This window comes from Rattus norvegicus, chromosome 7, assembly GCF_036323735.1.
Source record: "Rattus norvegicus strain BN/NHsdMcwi chromosome 7, GRCr8, whole genome shotgun sequence".
Classification (NCBI taxonomy): Eukaryota; Metazoa; Chordata; class Mammalia; order Rodentia; family Muridae; genus Rattus; species Rattus norvegicus.
Window position 1 is genome coordinate 114,192,752 of NC_086025.1, and position 13,525 is coordinate 114,206,276.

The 13,525-nt window shown below is 43.0% G+C and overlaps 1 protein-coding gene and 1 pseudogene across 10 annotated transcripts in view; both read left to right on the forward strand.

The window, feature by feature from the left end:
- Tnrc6b (trinucleotide repeat containing adaptor 6B) overlaps positions 1–13,525 on the forward strand; it is a 217,437-nt gene that overhangs the window by 60,178 nt on the left and 143,734 nt on the right. Inside the window, exons 2-3 of one of the 10 annotated variants that reach the window (XM_063262962.1) lie at positions 9,124–9,218; positions 13,101–13,172. The gene's annotated coding sequence lies outside the window, so the exon portion shown is untranslated. 10 annotated transcript variants of the gene reach the window in all.
- On the forward strand, positions 11,466–12,079 carry Rpl29-ps1 (ribosomal protein L29, pseudogene 1; annotated as a pseudogene).

Here is a 13,525-nt window from a genome sequence, read left to right on the forward strand (position 1 = left end):
AGGTGCATCTCCATGTGACCTTTCTGTTTGCCTTAAGGTGGCTGGGATCCACCAGGGTATGTTCCAAGAATGCAGAAGCCACAGATATCTTAAGGTCTAGCCACAGAAGGCCTCCATGTTCTGTCAGATTAAACCAAGTCCCAGAAGGACTCCAGATTTAAAGGGCAAAAGGCAACATTACTACCTGTCAGTGAGAAGTTTGGCAAAATACTCAGGGCTGTCTTTAGTCTACTCCATGGCAAGTAGAGTGCTAGATGCCAGGATGAAGAAGATGGTGACACGAGACTGGATTATTTTAGACTGCAGAGTTTCCAGAATAGGCAGCAGGTTATGAAAAGGAAAACGAAATCCTCATTTTTACAGTTTTTTTTTTTTTGATTATTCTTGGTGGAGGAGATAGACTGAAATGTTTGTATGACCTTGAGATTTCCAAAGAAAGAGAATCTGAATCCCACATGGTAGCACATAACCATAATCCTTGCACTCAGTCTGAGACTGGGGAATTATAAATTCAAGGTCAACCTGGGTAACATAGACAGGCTCTGTTCCAGAAACTCAAGGGGGAAGGGAGAGTAACTGAGCCAAGCCAAGCCCTGCACATCCATTGTCTCTGTGTCTTGAGCCTTCGTGTAGGTCCTAGTGTGAGGCATGATGAAGGAAACCCACCACCTTCCTGGGTCATCTTCTGGTGTGTGTGTGTGTGTGTGTGTGTGTGTGTGTACGCGCATGTGCACACACACGCACACTCTTCCCCACTCCGCAGAGTATATTTGTGGAAGTCAAAGGACAACTTGAAAGTCATCTTTCTTCTTTAACCGTGCAAGTTTCAGGGATGGAACTCACATCATCAGGCTAGCTGGCAAATTCCTTTACTATCTGAGCCATCTTACCAGCCCTATATTTCTTTTTTCTGTTCTCCCCTCCCGCTCCCTCCATTTATTATTATTTCTATTTTATTTATTTGGGCTTTCAAGACAGGGTAGCCCTGGCTATCCTGGAACTCACTCTGTAGACCAGGCTGTTCTCAAACTCACAATCCCAAGTGCTGGGACTAAAGGGGCGTGCCACCACTGCATGGCTACTTATTTTTAAGAAAAGACTTCATAACGTATCCTTGGCTGGCCTGAAATTCGCTGTGTAGACCAGCCTGGCTTTGAACACCTGTGTCTGCTTCCCGAGTGCAGCTGGGATTAAAGACTGACTTCTTCTTTATGTTTCTTATAAGGAACGAATTATGATGATCATTTTCAACTCCCTGACTATTTTTTCCTAAATCATATTTTCTTCCATTTCTTATGCTAGGGGTTAGAAGCCTGGGTCTCATGCATTCCAAACAAGAACTGTACCACTGAGTTATGTCATCAGACTTCTTCCTATTTTTCTGTTTGGAGACAGTCTCACAGTTACCCAGGCAGGCCTTGAATTTGCAGTCTTCCTGCCTCAGTGAGACATTAGCACAGTATAAGGTTTCATGGATCTTAAAGTCATGATAATAGTGGGTCTCACTGAAACATGCTCAGGAATGGGATGGGAGAAGCTGAGACAAGCATGGAACGAGGATGATGCTTGAATGGTAATAGAGAAGAGGATGAATTTGTTGTCACTGTTACTAATATTATTTTTGTGATTCAGATTGGTTGTTTTTTTTCTGTTCATGATTCTGGCTTACAATTTCAATCCACTGTCCATCATTGAGGGAAGTCAAGGCAGGATCTCGAAAGAAGGCCTGTTTGCTATCCCATATAGCATTGTTTCTCACTGAGGAACTCACTTCCAAGACAAAGAAGCAGAGCCAGAACTATGGAGGAGGATGCTTACCATCGGCAGGCAGGTTTATGCTCAGCCAGCTTTCTTTCAGGACCTCCTGCCTAGGGATTGCTTCTACCCACCGTGGGCATTGGTTAACAGTCAAGACAATCTCCCACAGACAATCTCAGACACAAATGTGATATAGGTGTGCCTTAGTTAGAATTTTACTGCTGTGAACAGACACTATGACCAAGGCAACTCTTATAAAGAGAACATTTAATTGAGGCTGACTTACAGGTTCAGTGGTTCAGTCCATTATCATCAAGGTAGTAGCATGGCAGCATCCAGGCAGGCATGGCGCAAGTGGAACTGAGAGTTCTACACCTTCATCTGAAGGCTGCTAGGAAAAGACTGACTTATACGCAGCTAGAATGAGGGTCTTAAAGCCCTAACCCCCTTAAGTAGTAAGAGGACCCAAGAGAAAATCAGGTTTGGAAATGAAGAGAATGAATGTTGTTTCCCATACAAGGTTTGAGATGCTGTATACTATCCTTATCACTAAATCCGCCCTTCAGGCAGATACATGACTGAAAGACAGGATGGTTTAGGATGTAGGACAGAATTTGAAATCACCCAAATGGAGTGGATGAACTTGTGAGATTAGAGCAAATTGCAGTGGCAGAATGTGGAGAAAGAAGTTCAGGGACAGATGCTGGGAGAGGAGCATGCTTAGGGAGCAGGGAATCAAGAACAGTATCCCGTCCCTTTAGCTTTGTCAGATATCTTATTTGGGCCAGGCTCACAGTGAAGAAGACATTCAGAGTGTCTTGATCAGGAATTTGCATTGTTGATGGGGAGCCAAACAGAAGAGCACATGAACAAACAAGAGGCCCTTCTGGAGTGATCTGGGTTACTCAAGGGAGTGAGTGAATATGGAAGATGCTTCAGGGAAGCTCTGCTCAAAGAGATGGCACCCCAGTGGGTGTCTAAATGATAGAAAGTTTTCATGTAACAATACTGGAAAAAAGCATTCTGAGTCTAAGTAATAAATCCACAGGCCCCAATAGTGGGTGAGGGAGACAGAAGGAAATAAAATGGAAATCTATATAAGAGTATAAGGTAGAAAAGAATTTCAAAGGGGTAGTGGTGGCTACTCTGTTAAATGTCCGTAGAGATTAGGGAATAATAGAAGTAATAAAAATTTACTGGGGAGCCTACAAGATGCCCAGTGGGTGAAGGTGGTTCCATCATGCCTGGAAACCCACACAGGTAGAAACGGGGAACTGACTCCACAGAGCTCTACATACACACCATGGTATGCATACACGTGCACACACACATACACACACACCCCTATACACACCACACACATAAGACATGTACATAAACATGCAAGTAAGTACACACACATTTACACACAATAATCATTAGCATATAAATTTATTGCAAGGTGAAAGCAGGGATACAAATATTTGTCTACTTGTGTTGGTAAAAGTATCATTTACAAGACCTAAAAGGTAGAAAGCAACCAAAATGTTCCTTAATAGGTGAATGGATAAAAATGTGGCATGTGGCATATACACGCACACGGTGCTGCAACATAGGTGAACTTGTTAATATTATGCTAAGTGAATAAGCAGTTGCAAAAAGAAATGTATCATCCCACCTACCTGGAGTTGTCATGTCTATAGGGACACAAAGCTCAAAGACCAAGAGTGGGAAATAAGGACTTGTTCTTGAGTAATACTGGATTTCAGATGGGAACTTCTTTTTCAGTGGTAGAGCAGTGGTGGTTACACAGCTGTGTGCTGAGCACGTATGAGTTCATAGCTAATGCTTATGAGAGCAAGGATGATGTACTGCAGTTCCTGAGCATTGTCTAATGTGTATCAGATTCTAGGTTCCTTCTCTAGAACCATGTGAAAAATACACATTTATTCTAAGTGTTGGGAGATTAAAGTCGAGAGAATCCTCAGAAAGATGAAAAATAGTGGTGAGGGCTGGAGAGATGGCTCAGCGGTTAAGAGCACTGACTGCTCTTCCAGAGGTCCTGAGTTCAAATCCCAGCACCCACATGGTGGCTCACAACCATCTGATCTGATGCCCTCTTCTGGTGTGTCTGAAGACAGCTGCAGTGTACTCACATATATATAATAAATAAAATTTAAAAAAAAGAAAAGAAAAATAGTGGTGAGATGATAGACATGGGTAAGTTAAAAAAAAATGTTAGTGGATCGGCCCCAGAACTGAATGTGAAATTACAGGACTTCTTAGAGGAGAGGACGGAAGTCAAAGGGGAGGAAATGTCAAGTCAATAGAGGAAACGTCTGGCACCTGACGGAGCTGTTCCTAGACTGCAGTGCCTACCTGGAACAAGCAGCCAATGAAGAGAGCTGTACTTAGTGGCTTGTGTTTGAAGAAAAGTAAACATAATAGAAACGTGCAGAATATTTTAGAAAAACAACAGGGTATCCCCAAGCAGAATTTAGAATGGCATGTGGCAACTGTGGGAGCATGCAACTCTCTCTGCTGCTTCTGGGGCGGGGGCTTTACAAGAAAGAAAATTGAGTTATATCACTCTATGCGATTCAGCTGTATGTGTTATTTCCTTACTAGTAGCATTGTTTGAAGTGAATATTGTTTTAAAGAAAATCATGACTCAGATTGGGAGGATAGAAAAGGAAGGGAGATAAGAATTGGGGAGGAGATCTTATTCTATATTTAAAAACATATATATAAGAGCTGGGGCGTAGCTAACTGGTAGAGCACTTGCCTCACATTATAGAAACCAGTTAATCAAGCAATCAATCAATCTTCATTGCAGATTTTAATAATTAAAAAAATCATGTTACTAGTGAGAAATGGAAATGCTGATTGTAGTTTACTCTTACAAATTTGGGCGGTAATAGCAGGCATGGGGCCTAGAGAGGTGGTCTAGCAGTTAGGATCACTTCTGCTCTAGTAGAGAGCAAGCATTTTGTTTCCGGCACCATGGCAGCTGACTAACTCCTGTCTCAGAGGCTCTGACACCCTCTTTTGGTAGTATACTTACATGTGGGCAAAAGACTCATACACATAAAGTAAAAATAAATAAATCTTAAGAAAATGAAAAAAAAAAGTAGGCTGTAGAGATGGCTCAGTGGCTAAGAGCACTGGCTGCTCTACCAGAGGACCTGGGTTCAAATCCCAGCACACACACGGCAGCTCAGAACTGTCTGACTCCAAAATCTGACAGCCTCACATAGACATACAAATTCAGGCAAAACACCAGTGCACATAAAATAAAAATAAATAATTAAAAACCTGGCCATGGTGGTGCATGGTAATCCCAACACTTGGAAGGATGGAAGATTTGAGTTGCAGGTGGCTAAAGATGGGGTAGTTTTTAAAAAAGGAATAGGGGGGGTTGGGGATTTAGCTCAGTGGTAGAGCGCTTGCCTAGCAAGCGAAAGGCCCTGGGTTCAGTCCCCAGCTCCGAAAAATAGAAAAGAAAAGAAAAAAAAGGAATAGGGAGAAATTTGAGACCATAAAGCCAAAAATAAATTTTAGATTAAGAGAGGTTGCAAAGTATCTGTCAGTTGAAGAGACAGACTTACTGAAAATGGGGATTGGGTCAAGAGAAAGAGGAGCTCCTTAGATGGGGAGAGCCAGGGAAAGCAGAAGAGTTCGTGTAGACGAAGAGTTTAGGGAGCAGGCGGTGATGCTTGCCTGGCAGAGCAGCAGACGTGGGGATGAGTAAAAGAGACCGGCTTGTAGTTAGGATCAGAGGAGTGAAAGAGAGGCGTTGTGTGGGATAAATTCTCAAGACAGCCTTGGGTCTTGTGGAGCAGGGATTTCTGCCTAGTGGATGGACCCTTTATATTGGGGAATTGTGGAAGTACTGACTGAAGGAGCGATGGGACATTCACTCATTCTGGTGTCTACCTTTTGGGAAAAGGCCTGTGGAAATAAATAAATGAATGTCGGTGCTGGACGGCTGTGTTCTGACCACAAAGATTACATTGTTTCTGACTAACCCAAGCTCAGGCAAGGGGAAATAGAACAAAGGGTCATAGGCACTGCAGTAGTAGAGGTATGGGAGCAGGGGAAAAAAGAGAAGGAAGTGCTAGAGGTCTGCAGCCCCTTCTAGAAAATGGAAATGACTGGTGTGTAGGCCCTGGAGATGAAGGGGTCTTCCAGGCAGTACCAGGGATTGAGGTGGGAGGAGAACTTATGTACCCCTGCTAAGGGACAACTTTGTCACTTTACAGCAGTGATCTGCAACCCAGGTCAGACGCTGCAGATGAGACAAGGGGGTTGGGAAGACAGGCATGTCCTAAGAGCAAGCCAACTAAGAAGCAAATACGGATATTGAGAAGGGAATAGTAAGCCTTCCTGTGTTAAGATCTGAAGGGCCTTTGGGAAAGAGCACCCTGAAAACAAGCCATGAAGCCTCCTTGAAGGTTTCAGCAGAAAGGAGGAGCTAAGGAATTTTGTGGGCAAAGTCAAATTCTAGGATTTGTTTCATTTTCATAGTGGATTTTGGGGTGAAGCTGTGTGAGTTGGTGACGAGGTCCAGAGACCAAGCTGCCTGCTTCCTAGCTAAGGTGAAAGAGAGTGAGAGATAGGCTACCTGTTTGAGACAGGTCAAGAGCATGGAGTTGTGAGAATCTGACAAAAGATTTCTGAACATGTATCAACCAAAATATGATGCCAAATCAGATGTATAATGAGCACACGGTGTTTTGGGCAGTGTTTTGTCACTGTTGGATCACCCAGCTTCAGAGCAGCTTTGATTCTGACACATGGAGTGCTCGCTTTGCACCTCTGCATTGCAGATGCTGTCACTTCACAGATACCGGCAGAAATGCCTGACCCGACGGGAAACTGTTACAGTGTTAGGAATTGCAGTGTCTTGTCTTTGTTTGTGTGTATATGGAGACCAAAGGGATAACTTCAGCTCTCATTGTGCAGATGGCAGCTACCTTTTATTGTTGTTTTTGTCCATGTGTGTGGTGTGTGGATGTGCACATGTTCCTGTGTGTGCAGCTCAGCCTACCCACTGCTCAGTTCTGCCTTTTATTCAACTGCTCGTGGCCTCTCAGCTCTGCGTTCCAGCTGTTCTGCTATTGCTGCCCCTCTGCCACCTTTGCCACTGCTTCACTGTCGTTTCTTTTATTCCCGACTGAGCCTGAAAAGGCAAACAAAAATTTCTTGAGATAAGGCACTAAGTATAATGTTACAACCAAGCCTGCTTGCTTCTATAGTCACCATAGTAAACCTCTTGTGCAAATGAGGGTTTGTGTTTGCACTAGTCAGCAGTGTCTCTTTCCAGACTGGTCACAGAAGTCCCTCTAGTAGGCCACTAGGGAAAGTGCACCCTCCCTGGCTGCAGAGTCACCTCGAGTTCATTGAGGTTTCTAATAGCAAAACATCTGGTACTTTGAAACAGTCCTCACTGGGCCTTGTGCTTTCAGGAGTGAAAGCAAGCAGCTGGATCATCATGTGTTTTCCTGAATGTGTCAGTGTGTTTAAAACAGCTGGTGCTAGAATAGAAGCAGGCATCTGGCTGTTTGACTGGCAGTCGCTTTGCTCAGGGAAGGTGGGGCAGCAAGGGAGAGTACAATAGCTCAACGGTCCTGAGTCAACACACTCCCTCCCTCCATGTGTGCTTATTTACAAGAATGTTCTTATCATAAGATAAGAACTTGAAGAACTTATCAACAACACCAGTAGTGATTTTAACAGTTTTTAAAGTTCTTTAACAGTGCCTAACACCTGCTCAGTGCCCTTGGTACAAGTCCCACTTGGAGTCTCATTGAATGTGAGATTAAGGAAGAGAGATTTAGGAGCTCATGTGTATTACAGACTTCTTACTAAGGGATCTTAGTAAATTATGATGCTGTTTACATAAGAATGAGAAGATGCATTACTGGGTGGCAGTTGCTTATGCCTTTAATCCCAGCACTGGGCAGTGGGCAAAGGCAGGCAGGTCTCTTGTAAGTTTGGGACCAGATTGGTCTACAGAATGAGTTCCAGGACAGCCAGGGCTACACAGAGAAACCCTGTCTTGAAAAACAAACAAACAAAAGAATTATGAGATATAGAAGACTAGGGAGATGGTGACAGTGCTGAAAGTGCTTGCTACACAATCAGGAAAACAGGAGTTTGGTTCCCAGAGCACACGTACATGCCAGATGGGTATGGCAGCCCATTTGTAATTCCAGCCTGGGAAGATAGAAATAGGGATCCTCCTAGCTAAAGCTGGCTAATGAGACTAAATCACATCAACAGATTTGGGTTTGATTGAGAAGAGACCCTGCCTCAACAATTAAGGTAAAGAGTGATCTAGGATGATTCCTGACATCACCTTGAGCTTTCACATGATTGCACACACATGGCATGTATACCCACGCATGCAAATATCACACATGAGTGCTCACCATGCACATGGAAGCAGGAAAGAATGAACAAAGGAAAAAAATTGAGGGATAACAATAGGAAAAGAAATTTAGGAAACGTGATATTGTTTAACTCTGAGTGTATTAGGCCAACCAGCTAGAACATGAGGGCTGGACTTGAAGATCTGGGACTGAGGCTGAGGATTTTGTGACGTTTATGGTTATTGCTGCTCAACATTATTGAGATATTGGCTACCAATAAAACATCCATCTGGTCTTTTCTCTGGTAGTAAACAGTGCTCACAATTGAGAGGTTTTAACTGGAGAACACTATTTAGAAAGACAGATAGTTTTGTGATATATCTGAGTGGGAAACTAGGTCTTTGAGAAAACAGTTTAGGCCTAAAGTTCCCAGAAACATTACATTTCAGAGTTTCCTTTTCCTTTTTCTTTTTTTAAAACCTTTTTCAACTGATTAAAAGATGACATTTGTATGGTCAAGTGTATAAAATACACAGCTCAGTAATTTTTTTGTTTTTTTCTGAAATAAGGTCCTGCTGTATAGCCAAGGCTGCCCTGAAACTCATTGTGTAGCCCAGGCTGGCCTTGAACTTGCAATGACACTTGTACATGATTATATCCATGAGACACCATAACCAGTGTGATGGCTATTCCTGCTTGTCAACTTGATTACATCTGGAATGAACTACAGTCCAGTAATGGAGGGTACTACACCTGTGGTCCAGATCTTGAGGCTGGGAGACAGGTTTCTGACTTGGATCTTGACATGGAAATCTTGAGGCATAGTGACCATGAAAATCGTAGGCCCAAGCAAGGTAGTGCATGCCTTTAATTCCAGGAGACTGAGGCAAGCAGATCTCTGAGTTTAAGGTCAGTGTGGGACAAAGCAAGTTTTAGATCCAGGCATGGTGGTATACACCATTAGCCTTCTGCTGGAGGCCTACATAAGGACATTGGAACATTTACTTGCCAGCACATCTGTTGGAACCCACTCTACAGAAGCCCGGCTCAGACAACCAGCCTCGTGGGACTGAGCAACTACTAGATTCCTGGATGTCCCGTTCACAGGTACCCAGTGTTAGGTTCATTAGACTACAGACTGTAAGTCATTACAGTAAATTCCATTAATATGTATAGAGACATTCTATAAGTTCTGTGACTCTAGAGAACCCTGAGATACCAGCTAGTGATTTTTAAAAGCATTTGTGTTTACATAGTATATGGATACATGAATGCCACAGTGTATGTGTGAAAATCAGAAGACAGCTTATTGAAGTCAGTTAGTTCTCTGTTTCCTCCAAGTGGGTTCCAGGGGTCCAACTCATCTTGTCAGGCTTGGTGGCAAGTGCCTAACCCTGGCATACCATGGTACTTGTCTGTCTTCCACATAACTAGGCCCATAAGAAATGGATATTTTTTTTCTCTTTAAACTGTGATCTCAGCCCTTTGGACCTGTCTGTTGTAAGGGTCCATGACTCACGGAAGAATGATACCCCAGACTCAAATAGTATGGGAAAGCAGAGAGCATTCATTTTATTCTGCAGATGTTCAACATGCTGGGGTCTACCATTTACCAAGATGGAGATGCCCAAATGAGCTTGCAGGCCCAATTTAAAGCACATTAGGGAAATTCCAGAGAGGAGTAGGTGAGCTTTATCTTAATCGGTTGGCTCTATACCTAGGGATATTCCAGAACTGTTGTTGGGGTGGGGGGCTGGGGGCTGGAAACTGTTGCTGACCCATTGCCCTTACCTCAGGCCAGGTGGTAGGACAGCTACTGATGGCTGGGCAGTTTCTGATTGGTTACCTGAAGCCTGGGGTTTTTCTATTAACTGACTAGCCCAGACTTGCCCAGTTTTTGGAAACAGAAATTGAGGCCTAGACTCTTGAACTGCCAATTTTAAGTCTGTCATGGAGTCAGCCAGTCTCAGTTCTCACTGTTGCTTTTTTTTTTTTAAAGAATGATTTATTTGGGGGTTGGGGATTTAGCTCAGTGGAAGGCCCTGGGTTCGGTCCTCAGCTCAAAAAAAAAAAAAAAAGACAAAATAAGAATGATTTATTTGACTTTATTTTATGTGTGCATTGGTGTAAGAGTACCAGATCCCTTGGAACTGGAGTTACAGACAGTTGCAAGCTGCTGTGTGGGTACTGGGAATTGAACCCAGGTCCTTTGGAAGAACAGATGGTGCTCTTAACCACTGAGCCATCTCTCCAGCCCCACTTTGTTTTTTTAAAGACTCATTGCTTTATTCTGTGTATGAATATTTTGCCTAAATGTCTGCATGTATACCATGTGAATTCCTTTGATTTGCAGAGATCAGAAGAGGGTATCAAATCTTATGGAATGGTTGTAGGCCATGATAGGGGAACTGGGCACAAACCCAGGTTCTCTGCAGAAATGTCAGTGCTCTTAACCACTGAACCATCACCTATTCCTTGTTTTTAAATTATGCCTTTGGGGTAGTTTTCATAGGACTAATAGGCCCATTAGCAGAAGTATCCTTTATGACCAGTAAATACCTGGCAGTAAAAATGCCTGTTTTCCTTAGAAATTTATATAAACTCTATATTAACTATATATAAACATATAGTTAAAAGAATAATTACAAAGACTCCCCAACCCCCATTGAGCTCTGGCTGACCTCAAACTCCAAGAGACTCGCCTGACTGTACTTCCTGAGTGTAGGGAATAAGTCAAGAAGGAGAAGGTAATCATCCCCTAGGTGGGAGCCATGTGTTCTCCCTGAATCAATTTGCTCCCTGATCATGCTCTCTCCCTTGCTAAGAAAATTACTACCATAAATTTCATATTAATCATTTTCTTTCTTAATAGCCAAAGCTTTCTTTATATAGTTATATTTGTACATAAGTACACATTTAATGTCCATTATCTCTAAATGTCCAGGACCAGAAGTATTTTAGATTTTTTTTTTCATTATTATATATAAGTACACTGTAGCTGTCTTCTGATACACCAGAAGAGGGCATCGGATCTCTTTACAGATGGTTGTGAGCCACCATGTGGTTGCTGGGAATTGAACTCATGACCTCTGGAAGAGCAGTCGGGTGCTCTTAACCACTGAGCCATCTCTCCAGCCCTATTTTAGATTTTTAAACTTTTGGGTTTTGTGATGATTTGTGTATCATTTATAGATCATGTGTTTCTAATCTAGAAATCGGAAATCTGAAATGCTTTCAACACTGAAACTTCAAGTACCAGTGTAATGAAATTTTCTGATTGTGAATGCTCAACTTGTAAGTGTTTAAAACTACAAGAGTACTGGAGAAATGTCCAGGTTAAGAGCACTGGCTGGGGGTCCCAGGCGCTGTGGGAGCCGCGGCTTACCATGCAGACATGGCCAAGCCTAAGAACCACACCACACACAACCAGTCCCGCAAATGGCACAGAAATGGCATCAAAAAACCTGGATCACAAAGATACAAATCTCTTAAGGGGGTCAACCCCAAATTCCTGAGGAACATTGGCTTTGCCAAGAAGAACAACAAGAAAGGCCTGAAGGAGATGCAGGCCAACAATGCCAAGGCAGTGAGTGCACGAGCAGAGGCCATCAAGGCCCTTGTGAAGCCTCAGGCCATCAAGCCAAAGGGCTCCAGCCGCAAACCCAGCCATCTGGCTTTCATTGCTCACCCCAAGCTGGGGAAGAAGATTCGAAGCTACATGGCCAAGGGTCTTAGGCTCTGCCAACCAAAGCCCAAGGTTCAAACCAAGGCAGAGGCCAAAGCTCCAGCTAAGGCCCAGGCTTCAGCTCCAGCCCAGGCTCCCAAGGGTGCCCAGGCCCCTGTGAAGGCCCCATAGAAAAGGCTCCTGCCAGTGTGAAGACAGATGGACCCCTGTGACACACCTACCTACACACTATTTGCAGATGACCAGTGTCCTATGCTGTTTTTACAAATAAACTTAAGACAAGCAAAAAAAAAAAAAAAAAAAAACACTGGCTGCTCTTCCAGAGGACCCAGGTTTAATTCCCTGAACCTACATGGCAGCTCAGAACCGTCTAGGGGATCTGATGCCTTTTTCTGTCCTCGCTGGGCACCAGACACACATTGGATACATAGATACAGATGTGACACAGCGCCTATACACATACAAATAAATCTTTAAGTAAATAATTGTATATCGACGGAGGAAGCAGGATTGTAAGTTTGAAGCCAGGCTGGACTACTGTAGCAAGAGTTTGTATATACATATGTGTTTGTACATATTCATAAATAAAGCCATAACCTATTTGTGTACATCCTCCCTATATGAGTTCCTCACTCAGAACACTCAACCACTTACAGTTAGAAAATATCTTGAGGTCGGGGGAAATAGGTAAGGCCTCTAGCTCAGTCATAAAGAATTCTTGTCTACTGAGCATGAGATAGTGGGTTCTACTCTTTGTGTTAAGAAAAAAAATACTAGAAAGCATTGTCCTTACACTGAGTAAGTACATCTCTTTGGTTATTCCATAAATGATACACTATGACAGCAATTCACATAGCATTCATTTTGAATTAGGTGTTAAAAGAAGTCTAGAGCTGAGCGTAGGGGTTACATGTTATCCCAGCACTTGAGTGATAAGAAACAGGAGGATTAAAAGTTCAAGGCCAGCCTTGAGTCCATAATAGCAAGTTCAGTTCCAGCCAGGACTACATGAGATTCTATTCCAAACAAAAACAACAAAAATATTTTGGTCTAGTGAGATGGCTCAGTGGGTAAAAAAAAATCTAGCTGACAAGTCTGACTACCTGAGTTTAATTCCCATGACCACATGGTAGGAGATAGCCAACTCCCAGAGGCTGTCCACTTGCCTCCCCGTATATTTATGTACATACATGCATAAATACACGTAAATAAATAACATGTTAAAATGAAAAATATATTCTGGGCCCAGGGGTACAAACTATGATAGCTTAGGTTGTATGCAAATTCTGTTCTGCTTTGTACAGAACTTCCTTGGATTTTGGCATCCTTGAGAGTCCTGGCGTCAGTCTCAGGCCCCGTAAATACCAAGGGAGAAGGTAATTCTTTCAACAAAGGTTAGATTTTTTTTGTAACCCAGCTGGGTTGAGTGTGTAGCTAAAAATGTCTTAACCTATTCTTTTGTCAGTGGATATTTATTTTTGTATTTTCTTCTGTTAAGAACGTCATTGCTCTGCTAGATGGTGGTAGTGCATGCTGTTTTTTAAATTTTAATTTAATTTTTTTACTTATTTACTTCATATCCTACTCATTATCCCCCCTCCCGATCACCCCCCAACAATCCTCCCCCTCCCCCTTCCCCTCTCCTCTGAGTGAGTGGCCGTCCCCCTGGGAATACCCCCAACCCTGCCACTCCAAGTTCCCTGGAGACTGGGTGCTTTTTCCACTGAGG